This window comes from Sminthopsis crassicaudata, chromosome 5, assembly GCF_048593235.1.
Source record: "Sminthopsis crassicaudata isolate SCR6 chromosome 5, ASM4859323v1, whole genome shotgun sequence".
NCBI classification, from domain to species: Eukaryota; Metazoa; Chordata; class Mammalia; order Dasyuromorphia; family Dasyuridae; genus Sminthopsis; species Sminthopsis crassicaudata.
In genome coordinates, this window is record NC_133621.1 from 83,180,677 (window position 1) to 83,199,712 (window position 19,036).

Consider the following 19,036-nt stretch of genomic DNA (forward strand, 5'->3'; position numbering starts at 1 on the left):
CTAAAGGAGCATCTTTGTCTAATCCCCATATAATTCTTTTGCAAATCTTATTGGCATTTTCCTTAGCCAGATGTCTGGTCATTATTTCTGTAGCTGCATTTTCTCCAATAGTTCTTTTGACAGCAGTTTGTTATTGTTGTTGAAGTGCATAATGATCTCCTACTTCTGCTCATTTCACTCAGTATCAGTTGATGTAAGTCTCTAGAAGCTTCTCTTTATTCATCCTGCTGGTCATTTCTTACAGAACAATAATATTCCTTAATATTCATATAACACAATTTACCCATCCATTCTCCAATTGATGGGCATCCACTTATTTTCCAGTTTCTAGCCACTACAAAAAGACCTGCCACAAACATTTTGGCACAGGTCCCTTTCCCTTTTTTAATATTTCTTTGGGATATAAGCCCAGTAGTAGCACTGCTGGATCAAAAAGTATGTATGCCCAGTTTAATAACTTTTTGGACATAATTCCAGATTGCTCTCCAGAATGGTTGGATTCGTTCACAACTCCACCAACAATGCATCAGTGTCCCAGTTTTCCCACATTCCCTCCAATATTCATCATTTTTTCCTGTCATCTTAGCCAATCTGACTGGTGCATATTAGTCTTTATAAACTCCCTATTACTTCTAAAATAAAATTTAAACTCCTCTTTGCAATTCTAAGCCCTTTCCAACCTGGATACAAGACCTTTGGGGGCTTCCTTTGTGACAGCTGGATGGTGATTTAGTTTCCAGTTATGAAAAATTAAACTGCAGAAATGTAACTTAAATTAGGAAACGGAAACTCAAGAAATGGAAGCCTGGGAAATTAAATAAAAAGAATTATGAATCAGTGGTGGAAGCTTTAGATTTGAATATGCCCCTTTCCCCTGGTCTATACTCAGTGTAAAGCATATAAACTGGGAGCCGCATCAAGAGTGAGGGCAGAGAAGACAAAGGACTGGAGGTGGGAGCTCAAACTCTAGGAGCCAAGAAAAGAGATTCATTCCATCTTCAGTCAGGCTCCTGGTGTATCTCCTAGAGGACTGAAAGAGACTCATTCATCCCATCTCACCCTCTGTGGTGGCAGGTCTGTACTCCTATTGTTTTCTCCACTGAAACTAAGTCCCATCTGAAGGCCATAGGAAAGTTAGCTGAGCACCAGGAGAAGAAAATAATACTTTTGAATTTTTAACACCTGGCTATTCTTGTGATGATTTATCTGCTGAAAAGGCGGCTTCCCCAAAGAACTCCAAAAAACCAAACCAGGGGAGAGATCTGGGCTTCAGGATTGGAAATAAAAGGCTGCTTTAGGCTGTTTCAAAAACCCATTCTGGCAAGAATGTGAAATAAAATCTTTCCAACATTCAGTGAGTCATTTAAGTTCTTGGTACGATATTTAGTTTCTTCAAACTTCCACCCTATTATTCCCCTTCATGAATTCTTGGGTCCAGCCAAAGTGACTTTCCCACCACTCAGCATCTTCCTTCTCCTACGCCTTTGAACAGCCCATCTCTCCATGTCTGGAATCAACTACATTCCTTCTCTCAGAATCCCCAGCTGCTTCCTTTAAAGTTCAGCTCAAATGTCATCTCCTGCAGAATCTTCACTATTCCACCCCACAGTCACTATCTTTGGTAATTTCATATATCTACTCTGTATATAAGCTTGACATAATATTTATGTATACTTGTCATCTCTCCCCACCATATAACAGAACATAATCCTTGAAAGCAAAGGCCTGTTCCTCTTGTTTGTACCTTCCGCACCTAAAACAATTGTGCCTAACAGTTATGCCTGTGAGAACTAAATGTTCTCAGAGTTACAAAAGTTGAATTCATACAGAGATATTAAACCTAAAGTAAAATCTAAGAAATGCTAGACTGGGACCAGAAAAAAGAAAGTCAGGAGTAAGGATTTTAAATTTGAAAAGGAATCCTCTGTACTTTGCCCCCTTTCCCCTACTTGGGTTCCTTCAGGATCATCTTCAACTAAGAGAAAGTAAGCTCTTGAAAGCCAGAAATTAGCTTCCTTTTTGCTGGCATTGGTATTTCCAAAGTATGACACAGAACAAAAGAGAAGAGAATCAGACTAGAAGATACTTGTGAGATGTAATGAGGGGGTAGAAATTCACACCCAATTAATGGGAAATCAGGAAAAGGATTTGGAGTCAGGATAAGAAATAAAAGACTGCCTTTGCTTTTTCAAAAAAGAATCTGTTAGTCTAGACACCAACTCTTAAAAGAATGTAAAATTAAATCTTTCCAGGATTCATCAGGGAAATTCTAATACTGTAATAAAATTAAGCAACAATTTTATTTACTGTATTTTAAGTGTATGAGGCACTATGGGCTAAGATATTCAGAGATAATCCCTAATAAACTAGTAGAAGAAATAAAATACAATCAAATTTTTTGGAAATATACTACAAAGAATCAAAAACAAAGACAGATAAGGACTTCTTGGAGAAAGTGGCATTTGAGTTGGGCTCTTAAAAATGGATGGATAAAGGGGAAAAAAGACATTCCAGAGATAGTAAATGTAGCATATTCCCTCCTAAAGAGGTAAAGCTGGATGGCACCAGATAGTAAAGAAGCCTGAATGCCAATGGAAAGGAAGAGCCAAGTGCCTTTATCAGGCTGTTGGCAGCAATAATAGTAATAATTTGCAAGTAGGCAAAATAGCACAGACATGATAAAGGGTTATATTTAAAAAATAAGAAAGTTAAAAGATAACCCTGTAGGTTAAGAATACCATAAACCAGTAGTCCTCAAACTTTTTAAATAGGGAGCCAGTTCACGGTCCCTCAGACTGTTGGGGGGCCAGACTATAATAAAAACAAAAGCTGTCTCCGCCCCTCAGCCCATTTGCCATAACCTGACTGGTACGTTCTCAGCCGAAGGCCATAGTTTGAGAACCCCTTCCATAAACCCTTCCCCCTAAAAAGGGAACTATCTTGAAAAATAAATTGGGTCAGGGACTAAAGATTCAGATTGTCATCCCTTTTTCCTCATCTTAGGGCAAAACAAACCATAATTAGGAAATTAAAGCTCTAAGAGTTGGTAAACCAAAATGGCAATTCAGCAGCTGCTCAAGTGAAAATGTCCTCTATATACAGAATGTCCCTATGTCGTACTTGTTGAATATCTTTCTGCTATGACTAAGTCCATCCATCTCCTTTTGTTAGCTGCTAAATCAAAGAGCCAACTACTAATATTGAAAAACCAGACTCATTGTAACTCATTGTAACAAGTTTAAAAAATAAGAAACCACTTGAATTATGGGGGGGAAGGGGAAAGGAATTGGGAAGTGAGAGTGCAGCTTCTATTCTGGGGTCAGACCAAATTTAGAATATTATGTTCAATTCTAGGTAAGAGTTTTGAGGATAGAGAAAAAATTTGAGAACTCTCTACTAAACATTTTTTTAAATGAATGTTAAGTTGTCTTTACATCTAAGGGGAAAGAGTCTTTAAAAACATAAGAAGTACAATCTTAGTTAAGAAACCAAGCTTAAAGTTGTAAACTTGAAGTCTATTCAAACAATTATTATTAGGTCATAGTTCAATTTTACTCTAAGTTTATCACTACTCAACATAGAGCTAATTTTGCTTCCTCTTACAGTTAAGTCACATTTTTAGATACAGAAGCAAACTGTCTCCTCCAAACTGTGACAGGCTTAGTTTAGATGTCTCCAACACAGTAGGCATCCAACTATTTTTGGTATAATACGCAAAACACTCAAGATACAAAGTTAAAACACTATCTCTGCCTTCAGGAATTCACAATCTAACAGAAAGATAAGATGTATACAAATTATAACATGGGTTTATAAGATGAATTAGGTGCAAGGATAACCTGGGAGGGAAGAATGTTTTATACTTATACAAAAGAGCTGAAGAGAAAATGAAATCAAAGCTAATAGCCCAATTTGGCTACCAAAACACATAAAGCAGGAATTTCAGAGAGGCTAAAGTACTTCAAACTACAGGCAACAGACAGCTTCTAGATTTTAGTTATGAGTGTATCCTATGATCACTCCAATATACTTTTTAAAAATTCCTTTGGCAATAACTATCAGCTTAAGAGAATGATTACTGAGTGAAGACCAGGTGAAGTTTTCTCAAAAAGTCTGAGATGGAGTAGGTCAGACTAGGCCTAAACCACAAGATCCCTATTTCCAGAGATCAGCAAAGCCTGAAGATCAGGTCTTGGGCCCAGGTTACAGGAAATTACATGATTTCTAGGCCTAGAGGTCTCTAAAAGTCAGACAAGCTTCAGGAAGTTATGTGACCCACAAGTAGACAGCATTGTTGACCACTGGTTACTTCCTTTTCAGTCCATCCAATGAATCCAAATCTTTTGCTAAATTATTTCATTCACTCCCTGTTTCAGGCTTGGGGTCATACACCAGACTGAGCTGGTCAGTTGGTGTTTGGACTGCTCCTTGCAAAGATGGAATAAATGCTTTGTTTGTACCTAAAGATGTCTCTGAGTGGTCAATTTGGGTAAAAGAGTCTAGCATCCCATCCCACACAAGTCCTGACTCTTCCTGAACCCATTTGGGGTTTTCTTGGCAAGACTAGAGTGATTTGTCATTTTCTTCTATGTGGAATTAACTGAGAGTGAAGACATTCTCATTGGAATATAGCCTTAAACTATACCTTTAATTGTGACTTGAGACTTTATATAGCTCTATAGTTGCAGAAGTTTGTCTCCCCCCACCCACCTGTTTCCACTAGCTTTTAATTGGCATTTAATTACTTCTTTTAAAGGTGAAGTTGGCTTTGAATTCTCTTATGCAAGGAAATCTACAAGTCTCTAGGGAAATTTAAATTGAGAGGTTATTATTTACTTGTATTCCTTTATTTCAGAGTTAGATTTCTTCATTTAGAATGTAAACCCAGACTCCCCCCAAACAATGGGAGAAAAGGCCAGGGGGGATAAAGGGAGAGCATCTGCAGTTTAAGGTATTAAATCTTGTGTTTTGCACTTTTTACTGAACACCTTGTTAGATGGGAGATGCCCTTTCTTATGAGATGATAAAGAATAGTATTGAGACTGTCACATGATCTCTATACCTTGAATCCTGAGATGCAGGACTTTTGTGAAGGTACATGAAGAGTGACATGACCCACAGGAAGCAGGCAACATTGGTGACCATTGGCCAAGGATAGTTATGCCCTTTTAGTTCATCCAATGAAAAAGCTTGGGTCTTTTGCTTTTTAAGTCTTGGACAAGCCGGAAGCTGGCCAGGTTCCAAGGGCACATGGCCAGAGTTGGGATGGCTACCAGTTATCTGGGCCTCTCCCTGCAGGGATTAAATAAATGCTTTCTCTTTATACCCGAAGATGTTTCTGATTAGTTAATTTGGGAAAGGGGGTGTAGCACATGTCTTATACAGTAATGAGCTCCTTTTTGCTTTTTCTTATGGAGTCTGGGGTTTTTTTTTTTGGGGGGGGGGGAATCTAGGTCATTTTACACATGAGGAAATTGAGGCAAACATGTTTGAAATCACTTGCCCAAGATCAAATAGCTAATGTCAGAGGCCAAGTGTAAACTAAAGATGATGAAGTCTCCCTTACTTCAAGACCCAGCTCTATCCACTGTGCAACCTAACTCCCCCCCTTCCTCTCTCCTTACAAGCAACTGAGTTGCTAAATAAAACTTAAAAAAAAAAAGTTGTAGCGATCCCTTGTTCAATTCCAACTTCAATTTAAAATAATCATGCTAATAGCCATGCAGTAACCTATGATTTGCAAAACACTTTACAAATATAATCTGATATTCATAGCCACTTTGTGCAGTAGATTTACTAATTATTAACTCAATTTACAAGAGTCCTAGATGAAGCAGGTTCAGAATTGCACAGATGACTTGACCATGACACCATTAGCTAATTGTTAAAGTTCCTCATTAAAGAGGAGTTTGCTACCACAGTGTTCAACAAAAGACTTGAAAATCAGGAATACCTATATGTGAATCCTATTTTATGGGCACTGGCCTCAGTTTCTTCATTTGTAAATGAGGATGCCAACTTGCCTCACAAGTTAAAGGCAAAAAAAAAAAAAGTACACCACAAATTTTAAAGCTCTTTACAATGTGCACAGTTATTAGAAACAAAAAATTTTAAATTTATTGATGGATTATCACACCTTTTTGTAATACATTACTTCGGGGGGAAGGACAGTTAGTTCTAGGCAATGGAAAATGTAAATGATGCAACAAAGAAAATTGTAAAAATTTTTAACATTTCAGAAAATAAAACTTCAATTTTTCAAGTATTAGAATCTTTTAAAGGTACAGCATAACAAATGTTTTACACCTTAATTGGCTTTTTTCAATGTTTACCCTAATGCTATGCGCTTTCATTCTAAACACAAATGTCAGTTTTATTTAAGTCTATGCCATTTCAATCTTATTTGTGACATTTTATCAGTAAATTACTGACCTTAAAATACAAATTTAATCTCTAGGAACCGATTTTAAGATGGCAACAATAAAAGTATCTTGGAAGTTCTATAAATAGATCCAAAAGGATTCTAAAAAGCCTTTAAGAACTCTGAAAGCAGCTTGGTATTAGTACAGTATTTAACAACTTGGGTTTCTTAGGTACACCAGATGAAGTACATACAAGTTAGAAAAAATATTTCCTAAATCTCAACATAACAATGGGGTAGTGGTCAATACACAAGAATTACACTATGACAAAACCCAGTTACAAATTTAAAATTAAATGCCTTAGGCAGTTTTAAAAAACAAAAAGGAAAAGGTGGTTTTAAAATTATTTTGCAGATATTTCCCTGGGGGAAGGAGGAGAGAGGGAGAACATTGAACAATTTTCCAAATGCCTTTGTATTTAAAACACCATGCTAAGGCAACCTGAAATATAGGAGAGACATGACCTCAAAATCAGAAAGACCAGAATATTTAAGTCCCACCTTTGATCTACCACTGGCTATAAACCTGAACAAATCATTTAACCTCTCAATGTCCAGGGAAACTAAAACTAGAGATTACAAAACTTGTTGATCTGCACTAGTACAGTCAGATTTCTACACTAAGTAAACAAGTCAAAAAATGTTTTAAACTTTGATTTCTTGACAAGCAACATTTACCTTAAAAGTACTTTTGGAAAACTGGGTTCTTACCAAGTCATGAAATAAATTTTTAGCAACAAACATATTTAAGCACCTATTTGTGAAGCACCTACAAAGTTATCAAGTAAAAACAACCTTCCCTGTCCAAAGTTTTATACGCTAACAGAACAAAAAATCCCCAATAACATGAGTAAATAGTATGGATGTAACAAAGTCTTAAATGAAATTCAAGAAAGTAGCATCACTATCCAAGAGGAACCAGTAAAGATGTAACTGGAAAAGGTAACATTTGAATAACAACCAACAATTTCTCATCCCTGGAATACATCCTTGTATCTCCCACTTAAAGTTGTAGCTTCTTAAATCCAAATCCTCCATTTTAAAGCTTTCCAGACCCTATTTATTCTGTATACCTAAAATAAAAACTTGTTCTTTCCCCCCAAAACAAAACTCCTTGAAGGCAGATATTTTATTTGTTGTCTTTGTTAGCTGATTGAATAAGAATTTTAATAGCACAGTGATTGGGAAAAAAATTTACTGGAGGAAATAAAAAAAGATACTTTAAAGGAAGTAGCACCAGATATAAGGCAGACACAGAAAACAATTCAGGTATACTAGCCTTTTGAAAAAAGAAATTGCCCTTAACTATTATGAAAAGTAGAATGGGTTAGAGGAAAGCCCCTACACTCCCTCACTATTTAACAGAGAAGGAACAAAAGGGGAGATAAGCATCAAAAGCTTCTGGAAGGAGAGGATAAGAATAAGAAATGTCTCCAGATATAGAAAACCAAAAAGAAAAAAGGATGGTATAAGTTATGGAAATGGCCAATAGTAGTCCCATTTAGCTGATATAAAATAATGGGAACTGGTAGACTGTAGTTAGAATTTCCAAAAGGCACTGAAGGTTTCTGAAAAGATCCGGCACATAGAACTGAACCAACCATTCTGGAGAGCAATTTGGTTTCTACTGGGTTAGTAATCCAAAAATATCATAAAAATGGGAAAAGGACCCACATGTACAAAAATATTCACAGTCCAGGTTTACATCCTAAAGAAAGAAACCTATCCCAGAAACAAAAGAATATTAGTAAATAGTAATAGTAAATAGAAATACCCTTTACCCATTAAGTACTTAAATAAATGCTTATTGGAGGGGTGGGGGGGGGGGGGAAGACTGGAGGAAAATGTTTATCAAATACCAGCAGCTTTTAGCATATAAAGTATTGCAAAGTCTCTTACAATTAGGGGCATAAGATTAATTTATAAATTTTGTGGGAAAATTACTTCCTATATTTGTAACAGAGAAAAAGAAATCTTTGTAAAAAGGCAACTGGTCAAAGAGACCCAGCCATTTGCTGCAAAATTAAATAAACTACAACCCAGTTAAGTTCAGAATTATAAAGAAAATATACTAAGGAAGGGTAGGATTTAAAAATCAAATGAAATGAACCATGGTTTTCAACAAATTTAATATACTACTTTCAGCATTGTGAAATTCCTTAAAGGACAAAGATATTTATTGACCCAATCAAGTGCTGCAAAATTAAATAAACTACAACCCAGTTAAGTTCAGAATTATAAAGAAAATATACTAAGGAAGGGTAGGATTTAAAAATCAAATGAAATGAACCATGGTTTTCAACAAATTTAATATACTACTTTCAGCATTGTGAAATTCCTTAAAGGACAAAGATATTTATTGACCCAATCAAGTGAGAAACTCTAAAGCTTATTAATGGAGACAAAACATTTAATACCTACACTAGAGCAGCTAGATGGCGCTGTCAATACATTATTGGCCCTGGAGTAAGGAGGACCAGATTTAGCTCCTATTTTGATACCTGGGCAAGTCACTTGACATTACCTCAAAAAAGGAGAGGAGAAATGGGAGGAGAAAAGGGAGGGGAGGAACACCTTCAGTGTCCTGCAGTCACTCTGCACTAAGAGGTCTTCAGCCAATCAGGTAGGTAGAGCCAAAGACTCCAAGAAAAATCTAGGTTGATATTCCACTCCACAAACCAGGATTTTTCCATAAAGAGACAAAGAGTTTGAATATTATTACTTTAAGTCCAGATAAATACACTTGAGGGCTCTACTAATAAACCCCTCAAATTCATAACATACAAGTTTCTGAGATTAAAACCTAGCTTCTCCAACAGAGCACCATCCTATGATTCAAAGACTTTTTAATGAGCCAAATCATATCCCCTAAAAAAGTGAGTGTTGAAGACTGTAAAAATGTAAACAATATTTTTTAAAATAAAAAACGACACACATGTACTATCATAGTTAAATAGTTAAAAATACAATACTTTTCAGATCTATAGAGTTCAAATATTGTGAAATCGTTGACAAGTTTTTTTTTATTAAAAATAACTGGTAAGCAAATAGTTACAACATTTAAGGAAAAAAAACTATGAATTATCTGAAATAAGTATTTTTCACTAGGAATTTTAAAAATAATCCCTTTGAAGTTCCAATTTCCCATTTTTTATAGGCAACAAGTAAATTGCACCCTTCTACCCAAACAATGATTTTTATCTATATTCAACCATTAACTATTCAAACTTCACTTAACCTTAAAACCTCTCCAACTTCACATATGTGCCATATAACTGCTTTCTCCTCCACTAAACAGAATGAATTTTCCTCTGACCTCCATTTTTGGTGAAGACTGACATGAAGGCATCCAAGAAAATCCTTTAGTATGAGCTTTTAAGTATTAAGTTCATATGGATATGTAAACATGATGGCATTTAAAGTTCATAAGCCAGTTCTAGCCCTTAAGAAAGTAAGAACTTGTTTCAAACACATTCCATGACCTAGTTCTCTTCCTGCCATGCAGCCACCTTTTAAAAATCTCTTGGGAGTCCTTTAAAATTCACCTAGGTGTCACTTTTAAGAGAGCTTTCCTATTCTGCCTCTCTACTCCCTTTTCTTTCAATGTACCTTAAACATTCTTTTTAGCCATGATCTTAACTTCTCTATACCTATACTTCCATACATGACAAGACAAATGTAGTGCAAAAACATCAGCTGTCCAAAACCCTAAGTTCTTAAGCAGCACTTTAACAACTTTATATTAAGATTATTCTAAAATATATTAATAGCTCACTTATATAAAATTTTTAAATTTAGAAACTCATCTTCACAGTAAGGTTTTTTTTTTTTTTATTTAAATCTGGTTTCATCAGTGTGGCGAATTCCTAGTATAAAAACTCTCAGTTATTAATTATTGCAATGTATTGCCTTAGTTACCTAAGTCACAGAGAGCAAGTGATTTGTCACACAGAAGCAGAACTCAAAACAATATTCCAATTTGACAAATATATAAAGGCTCAAAAAAGGACAAGTAATTTTTTCATGGCCACACAAATCAGTAAGTGGCAGAAATAGGATTTGAACACAAATCAAGTCCCAATTTAATACTCCTCACACTAGACCATGTTATTTTTCTGTATTCAAATGAGTGTATTTCAAACATAATCTGTTCTTTTCCCCACAACTCAAGATCACTATGCATTGAGGTAACCATTATTTGTCCTCAAATGGAAATAGCAAAGAACTTTTGTTCTTTAAGATTTTTGTCAGCCAAAGGTCTCATTTCCAAAATATATAGAGAACTGACCATAATTTATAAGAAACCGAACCATTCTCCAATTGATAAATGGTCAAAGGATATGAACAGACAATTCTCAGAGGAAGAAATTGAAACTATATCCACTCACATGAAAGAGTGTTCCAAATCACTACTGATCAGAGAAATGCAAATTAAGACCACTCTGAGATACCACTACACACCTGTCAGATTGGCTAAGATGACAGGAACAAATAATGACAAATGTTGGAGGGGATGTGGGGAAATTGGGACACTAATACATTGCTGGTGGAGTTGTGAAAGAATCCAGCCATTCTGGAGAGCAATCTGGAATTATGCCCAAAAAGTTATCAAACTGTGCATACCCTTTGACCCAGCAGCGCTACTACTGGGATTATATCCCAAAGAAATACTAAAGAGCGGAAAGAGACATATATGTGCCAAAATGTTTGTGGCAGCTCTTTTTGTTGTAGCTAGAAACTGGAAGATGAATGGATGTCCATCAGTTGGAGAATGGTTGGGTAAATTGTGGTATATGAAGGTTATGGAATATTATTGCTCTGTAAGAAATGACCAGCAGGAGGCCTGGAGAGACTTAAATCAACTGATGCTGAGTGAAATGAGCAGAAGCAGAAGATCACTGTACACTTCAACAACAATACTGTATGAGGATGTATGCTGATGGAAGTGGAAATCTTCAACATAAAGAAGATCCAACTTACTTCCAGTTGATCAATGATGGACAGAGGTAGCTACACCCAGAGAAGAAACACTGGGAAGTGAATGTAAATTGTTAGCACTAATATCTGTCTGCCCAGGTTGCATGTACCTTCGGATTCTAATGTTTATTGTGCAACAAGAAAATGATATTCACACACATGTATTGTACCTAGACTATATTGTAACACATGTAAAATGTATGGTATTGCCTGTCGTCGGGGGGAGGGAATAGAGGGAGGGGGGTAATTTGGAAAAATGAATACAAGGGATAATGTTATAAAATATATATATATATATAATAAAAAAAATTTAAAAAAAAAAAAAAAGATTTTTGTCAGCTTTCTGGGTCTTATCCCTCACCTTTTTTTTTTTTTTTTTTTGCATTTTTTAAAATATGCCCTTCTCTGTAAAATTGCACATATGAAAACCTGATAAACAAGCTTATTTGAACTATGTTTAAAGTTTGAGTCAATAAACTCAGCATTAGGAAGCTTGAAGGACAAAGTTGTTCTATGAGTCAAACATACAAATTTAAAGCATCCCACTAAATTTACTCTCTATTTCTCCACCTCCTTACTAACATAGCAGCCTTACCACAGTGACTTATTGTCACTAAGACTGCCTTCTTCATTTTATGTTGCTTTTTCCTATAAAAATATAAGCCCTTGAGGGAAGGAACTGTATTTTGTACTAGCATATATAACCCAGAATGTTGCACAGTTCCTGGTACCTTAACAAGTCTTTAATAAATGCTGACTCTATATTTTCATGATATTTATTCTAACTAATGGAATGAAAATTTTGCTTACTTCTTGTTGTACATAGTAAGCAATTACTATTATACACATAAGAAACCTCTTCCTAATGGCATCAACTATTTTTCAAACCATTTTACATTGGTTCCCAGACATAACTATTTTGAAAAACCTTGAGCTTCCTACCTCAAATTGTCACGTTTATGTAATTTTAAAGAAAAAATGTCATCTTGTTACTTAAGTTATTTTTATAGTTTATAAACTGGTGCATGTCTAGGATCACTCAATCCATTTCTTTTTACAAAGCTAATAAAACTCTTTAAAATATGATTTTTCACAATCTTTATCCCTAGACCCAAGAATATTGGCTCCATACCACTTACATATCAAACAAAATCCTTAACTTTCTAATTCATACCCCCAGTTAAATTAAACTTATACGTTTCGAGGTAGAATTTCCCCTTTAAGTCTCAATGTAACCAAACTAATTTGCTTGCTAACCCAGCAAAGATTGATTCCTTTCTTTGTCCGTCATGAAATGACCTTTTCAAATCTTTTCCAATCCTCTTAAGTTCAATAACTCCAAGAAGCTTTCCATAATGATATATATTTATCCTTCTTTTACTATCTGAAATAATTAAGACATTGATTAAACCAAGATATAATTCTGCAAGCCCATCCAAATCATCATAAACAATTGAAGTACTGAAATGAGTTCAAGAGAACCTGTTTAGGACTATCTCACTATCAACTACACCCTTATCCAAGAGTCGAGCCCAAAGGTCCAGAATATAAATTATAATAAATTTTCCAAAAGTTCAGAAAAAGAATCAAAACAAGTTTTGTCTTGTTTTAACCCAGGAGCAATGGATTAGTCTGAAAGAAGCTAGAAGAAAAAAAATCTATGAAAGTGTGTAGAATATAGATGCTAGACAACTTTCTAGCTTTCTCTAAGTCAAATCTTGAAAGAATGATTTTATGGTCTGGTTGCAAGCACTGTGAATTCAGTCAGACCAATCCATATTCAATTAAGTAGGAAAATGTTCTAAATTATCACGAATTATTTTGCACTTACTAAGCTTGCTTACTAGTGCTCTTAGCACATAAAAGGGACTCATATACGCAAATGAATTTTAAAGCTTCTTAAGGTCAGGGACTAAAATTGTTTTTTTACTCTGCCTCCACTACAATGTCTAGTATAACTCAATAAATAGTAAGAGGTAGAGTATTGTCTCAAATGGTCCATGCAAAAGTTGCTTAATCCATAGTCAGTCAAAACATTTATTAAGTGCCTACTGTGTGCTATTCACCATGTTAAGCAGTAAGGATATAAAGAAAGGCAAAAGACATTCCTTGCTCTTATGGAAATCAGTCTAGATGCTACACATACACACACACCCTTTAAAAAAAAAAAAACTTTCTGTAGAAGGTGAGATTTTAAATACAACTTAAAGTTAGGGAAGTCAGGAAACAAAAATGAGAAGAAAGCATTACAGACATGAGGGTGAATGAAAATTCCTGTGTTGGGAGATGGGGAGTGTTGTGTTACAGAAATAGCAAGGAGGTTAGTGTTACTGGTGTTTGGAGTTACCTCATCAGGAATTCTCAATACCAATGAACTTGAAAATAAAAGGTTAAAAAAAAAAGTAACTTTTTAAAAAAAGTTTAAAAAAAAATTACTTCAACATGCAAGGATCACAGAATTATACAATGTTTGGTACACTTTTCTCCTTGACTGAATTCCCTAAACTGAATCACATATTTGATACATCAATGTGTTACTTTTCCATCTCAGCAGTAGTACTGGACTGGCGTTCATCTTTTCTCCTTGGATCATACTGACCTCCAGAGCAAAAAAAAGTTTGCAAACTTATTTTGAAATATAAAACTATAATGATAAAATGTCTGGAAGAAGTGGGAGTGAGGCAACTCAAAATTTTAATTAATCCTCTCCTTTTACAGAAGTATCTGAAATCCAGAAGAGTCAAATGAGTTGACCAAGATCATTCAGCTAAATATCAAAGAGCTGGAATCTGAACCTCAAAAATGTATATTGACTCAATAGAAATTCCTATATCCCAATAACCTAATTTCTATACTTTTACAAATAATTGCATCCAAAATCACATTGATGAAATCATTAAGTAAAATAAAAAGCCATAGTAATGTTGGGCATTAGTTTAAAAGAAAAAAAGTAGAGTTCTTCTGAACTAAGACTTCTGAAACCTTGCAATCCCAGCCTTACAATCCCAGAAAAGATATAAAAGTTAATTTAAAATTCAAATTACCTTTCAATCTTCTCTCAAAGTTTGCAGTTTCCCTAATTTCAAAGTTTCCCCCTCTTCAAGATACAGATACCAAGTTTAAAAAAGAAACAATACACCACTATCAACACTTAAGGAAATTATAAACCATGATAATGATACCTTTACAGGAGGCTCCAAATAGTCAAACAAATACTTTGCCCTAGTCAGTACTGTTAAATAAAAGATTAGTAGATCAAGCAAAAACCCCTTTCCAAATAAGTTCTAAGAGCTTGTTACATCTTTAAATAAAATCAATAAATTTTTAAAGCAAACCCTTATCTTGTGGCTTTCAGTTTAAAGCAGCATGATTTATGAGCACAGTATAATTATTCCATTAAAACAAAACTAAATATTTTTCTCTTTACAATCATCATGTTAACCCCGAAAGGAAAATGTTTCTTCCCTTACAAAACTTACAGGAAAAGTATACTGAATAACTGTAAACTGTAAACAATCTACAAGGACAGAAACCTAAGCACTTATCTGATGTCTAGTCTTCAATTTGAGCTTTGTTTTTAATACCTCCTACATATTTATTCATATCCGTTACTGTCTCTACCAACTTGTTTTCTTTTCTTTTTTTAATTTTTAATACCAACTTGTTTTTCTTAAAAATTCATTCAATTTCTTCAGCCACAAAAAAGAAAAATCCACTTCCATTTTAAGTATCTTATATTTCTCACAACCATTAGTTGTAACTATTTGCTCCCTTGTTTGAAAAGCTAATCAAATCTTTGCCATGTTTCTCAACTAGGTGGTGTTTCTATGTGAATTTAAAATACCAGAATTTAGAGGGGAGAAAATAATCTTTTCTTTAAGATACATATGTACTGAAACTAAAATATTCCTCAATCTCAACTTTATGATGAAAATAGAATGAACTGTAGATTCTAGAGTACAATAAGTTAAAGAAAATCTTAAAAGTGATTTATTTTTCATAAATTTAAAACCTCCTATAAAATTATATTTGAAGGAATCCCATGGTAAATATTTGTAAAAAGCAATTAATTGCTTCTTCCCTTTGAGTCACCAAGAGTCCGTTTTCCATGGTATAATGATTTCTCTTCCAGAGAGTAAACTTCTTTTCCTCTTTTCAAACTGGAAAAGTTTCTAGTCCAGTCTTGGTGAGAGTCACCCAAAGATTAGTTTAGGTAGGGTACGGAGAATTCACAGTTGACTTTTTTGCAGGTATATCACTCTTTAAATCAGAAATTCTCAACTTGACTGGAAAGGGATCAAATTTTTATTTTGATAAATAAAATATTTTAAATAAATATTTAATAAAAAATATATATATTTTTTTTTGTTTAATGGCTTGAGTTGTGTTTTTTGGCTTTTTTCATTTTGGTAACTTCTTTCAATGCAATTTACACAGTTTAAAACATTCTGGTAAAGAGTTTTTAATATACCTTCAACAGTCAGTGGGAAAGGTCCATGAATAATACAATCCTTATATCAAACTGTCCACTACAGTAATGAAAGATTAGAATCAAACCTATGAAATTGCTGTTGTTTTGAGGTTTTTAAAAATGAGATGTTTGCTGTTTATCAAAAAGTTGAGTTTTAGAGCCAAAACCTCGTTTAAAATTGAGATCTCAATTTTGTCATTTTCACAGAAACAGAAGTCATTTATTAAGGTCACAAAGCTAGATACATACCAGCTATCAGTCTAATGCATTTTATAGCACACTGTCTTGTTTGCTTAAAAAGGGACTTAAATGTAATTGTCCCTAGAACCAACTTTTTCTAAGTCTATCAGAGAAGGCATGAAGTGTCAAAAGTGAACAGCTTTGAAATCAGGAAGACTTGGATTAAACTGTATCTGTGACTCCAGGCAAATTACAAATTATTTTAGCCCCAATCATTATTTTGAGACCTTAAATGCAAAAGCTGCTGATAAGCAATGGTAGTTTCCTCCTACATTGAATTCTCTAAACTGAATCACATATTTGGCACATGAACATGTTACTTTTCCAAGTTTTAATCATCTCAGTAGCATTACTGGATTGGCATCCACCTTTCTCTTTGGACCATTCTGATCTCCAGAGCAAAACAACCACCTCCAAGTTCTCTACTTTGAAATGTAAACCGTTTGGGGGAGAGGGTAGGGTCCCCCAATTCCGAATCTTAAACACCTTAGTCCTTTAAAGACACTTGGTTCTATCACCTGCACACTTGATTTTCTCCAACTTCTCTAACAAAACAGTAAAGAGAACATACTACTCTCAAAAATGTATAGTGTGAATTTCTAAAACAAATATGGCATATTAAATTCTAAAGAAGCCAACACATTCAAAACTATCTCTTACATTCCAGAAATTCAGCATAGGAAGAATTTATTAAGTGCTTTACAAAAATCTCATGTTGCTCACAACCACCTTGGGATGTGTTATCCCCATTTTACAGATGAGGCAACTTGAGGCAAACGGAGATTAAATGAGCTAGATAGGTTCCACAACTAGGTAAGTATCTGATGCCAGATCTGAATTAATGGATTTATTTCATATTATTCATCTCCCGAAATTTTGTTTTGCTTTATCTATCCAGTGTCAGTTCCTTGTGGAGAATCACTCGACCTGTAGATGACACAAAATATAAACAACTAGAAACTGCACTTTCATAAGTTCATTGATAGTAGTTTAGGGTTTCTTTTTCCTGTTCTTTTAAACTTTCTTATAAATTGACTGACACCATTTTACTATTGTTGCAACCTAACTGCAGTGCCAAACCAATTGACGTATGATACAAGTTACCTTTATTATAATGCCCTGAATCTATAGTCATGAGAAGGGCCAAGCTCTAATTCTCCCTCAGTCACTCCTGTGAACTTGGGCAAGCCATTTAACCTGTCTGCCTCAGTTTCCTCAACTGTAAAAATGAACAGAATATCAGTACCTAGCTCCCAAGGCTAAATTTGAGCAAAACCTTAGTAAAGTGATAGCAAATTTTAAAGTAATAAATAAATTCTACTAGCTGGTATTTCCTCCAACTGCCTTTATTTTATTTTCAGTTCATGCTAAAAAAGAGAATCTTATTTCCTCTAACTACTCTTTATTCTTACAAAAGGGGGAGGGGGGAATGAAAAAAAGGACAAAGCTAGGTGAGTTTTTAAAAATTCCCCCCAGGAGCCTCTCCTCCCGATGACAAACTCCCCAGATTCCAGCTCTCTCCCCAGCCGTACTTCAGCACCACAAACCATGGCCTTTCACCAGGAATTTTCAAATTCAGTACGCATGAAGCTGGGCAACTTCAGGTTAAAACCATTTAACCACCTCGCTCTTTAAAAACAACCTCCCCAAAAATAAACCAACCCACACACCCCGCCTTTCTGGAAAAGCTCTCGTTCCTGCAGGTTTCCCGGTCCCTTCCCCTCCCCCACCTTAGATTTGCAGCTTCCCGCGGGCAGGGAACTTTATGCTTTTGCCTTTCTCGATAAGGCCATCATTCAGCGCAGGCTCAGGTATACAGTAGGCCGTTAATAAATGTTGACTGAATGAGAAAGAACCCGAAGTGCACACCAACGTTGCTCCCATCTCGATGCGGCGTTCACATTCGGAATTAACTGACCGCATTTTGGGGGAGAAGGGGCCTAATTTTGGTCACGCGATGACAGCAAAGGAGAGGCACTACATTAGTCTGGGAGACTAGAAAAATCAATCCGCCTTTTCCCGGAGCCCCCAGAAGGACCCACGACCACCCCGAAGCTTCTCAACGCCCTCGCTGCCCAACCCGAGATTCGAGCTTTCGGACCCTTGGGATGAAGGGAGACGGGTTAAGAGTGGCCTTCAAACGGACATCGAGGCCGAGGCGGCCAAGAGCCGGGGGGAGGGGGGAAGGAAGGCCCCGAGCGTCCGGACGCGTCCTCCGCCCCCTCCCCCAACGGCCCGGGCCGCAGCAGCCCGATGCCCGGCGGCGGCAGGCCAAGGACACCCGACTGGGCAGCCAGTACTGAGACACCGGGTCCCCGCCTCGCCCGCAGGCCGCGAGGCCCGGGGAACCGGCACGCCGGGCGGGTCATCAACACCGCCGTTGCTAAGGCGCTGGGAACAAGTCGGCCACCCGCCCGTCCTCCCAGCCCTTGCCGCGGTTCGACCCGGCTGCCTTTTCCCTGCGCCCCGAGCCCTACCAGGGGCTTCCCTTACCCGAAGGAGGTTGGCAGCTTGCGACTAGGAGGAGGAGAGGCTGGGCGGCAAAGCCCGCGGTCTCCTCTCGGCTCCGGCGCTGCTGGTGGTGTTGGTGGTGGTGGCGGCGGCGACTCCTCGCGCTTTCCTTTCTCTCCGTTTCTCCAACAACAAACAGGAAGTGCGTCAGACGTCGAAGCGTAGTTCGACGCCGCACTTCCCTTCCACCATTAAATCCGCTGGGCCAGAGGCGGTGGCTGCGGGGGCGGTGGCTGCTGCCGCTTCTACCCGAGGCTTGCCCCTCCTACGCCCCGCCCCTACGCCACCTTCCCGAAAATTCTCCGCTCATTTTGGCGGACGCGCCGCAGCCTGTGGCCGTTGGCGCCATCTGCCGGCCGTCGAATTAGGGGCGGTGAGGAAACACCGCTGGACCGCCTCAGACACTCCCGCGTGGG

General features: G+C 36.7%; 1 protein-coding gene across 1 annotated transcript in view; it reads right to left on the reverse strand.

Annotated features, from left to right (window-relative positions):
* DNAJB6 (DnaJ heat shock protein family (Hsp40) member B6) overlaps positions 1-18,739 on the reverse strand; it is a 58,461-nt gene extending 39,722 nt beyond the window's left edge. Inside the window, 1 exon segment of the mRNA XM_074267312.1 lies at positions 18,603-18,739. The gene's annotated coding sequence lies outside the window, so the exon portion shown is untranslated.
* Positions 18,740-19,036: the final 297 nt, after the last annotated feature.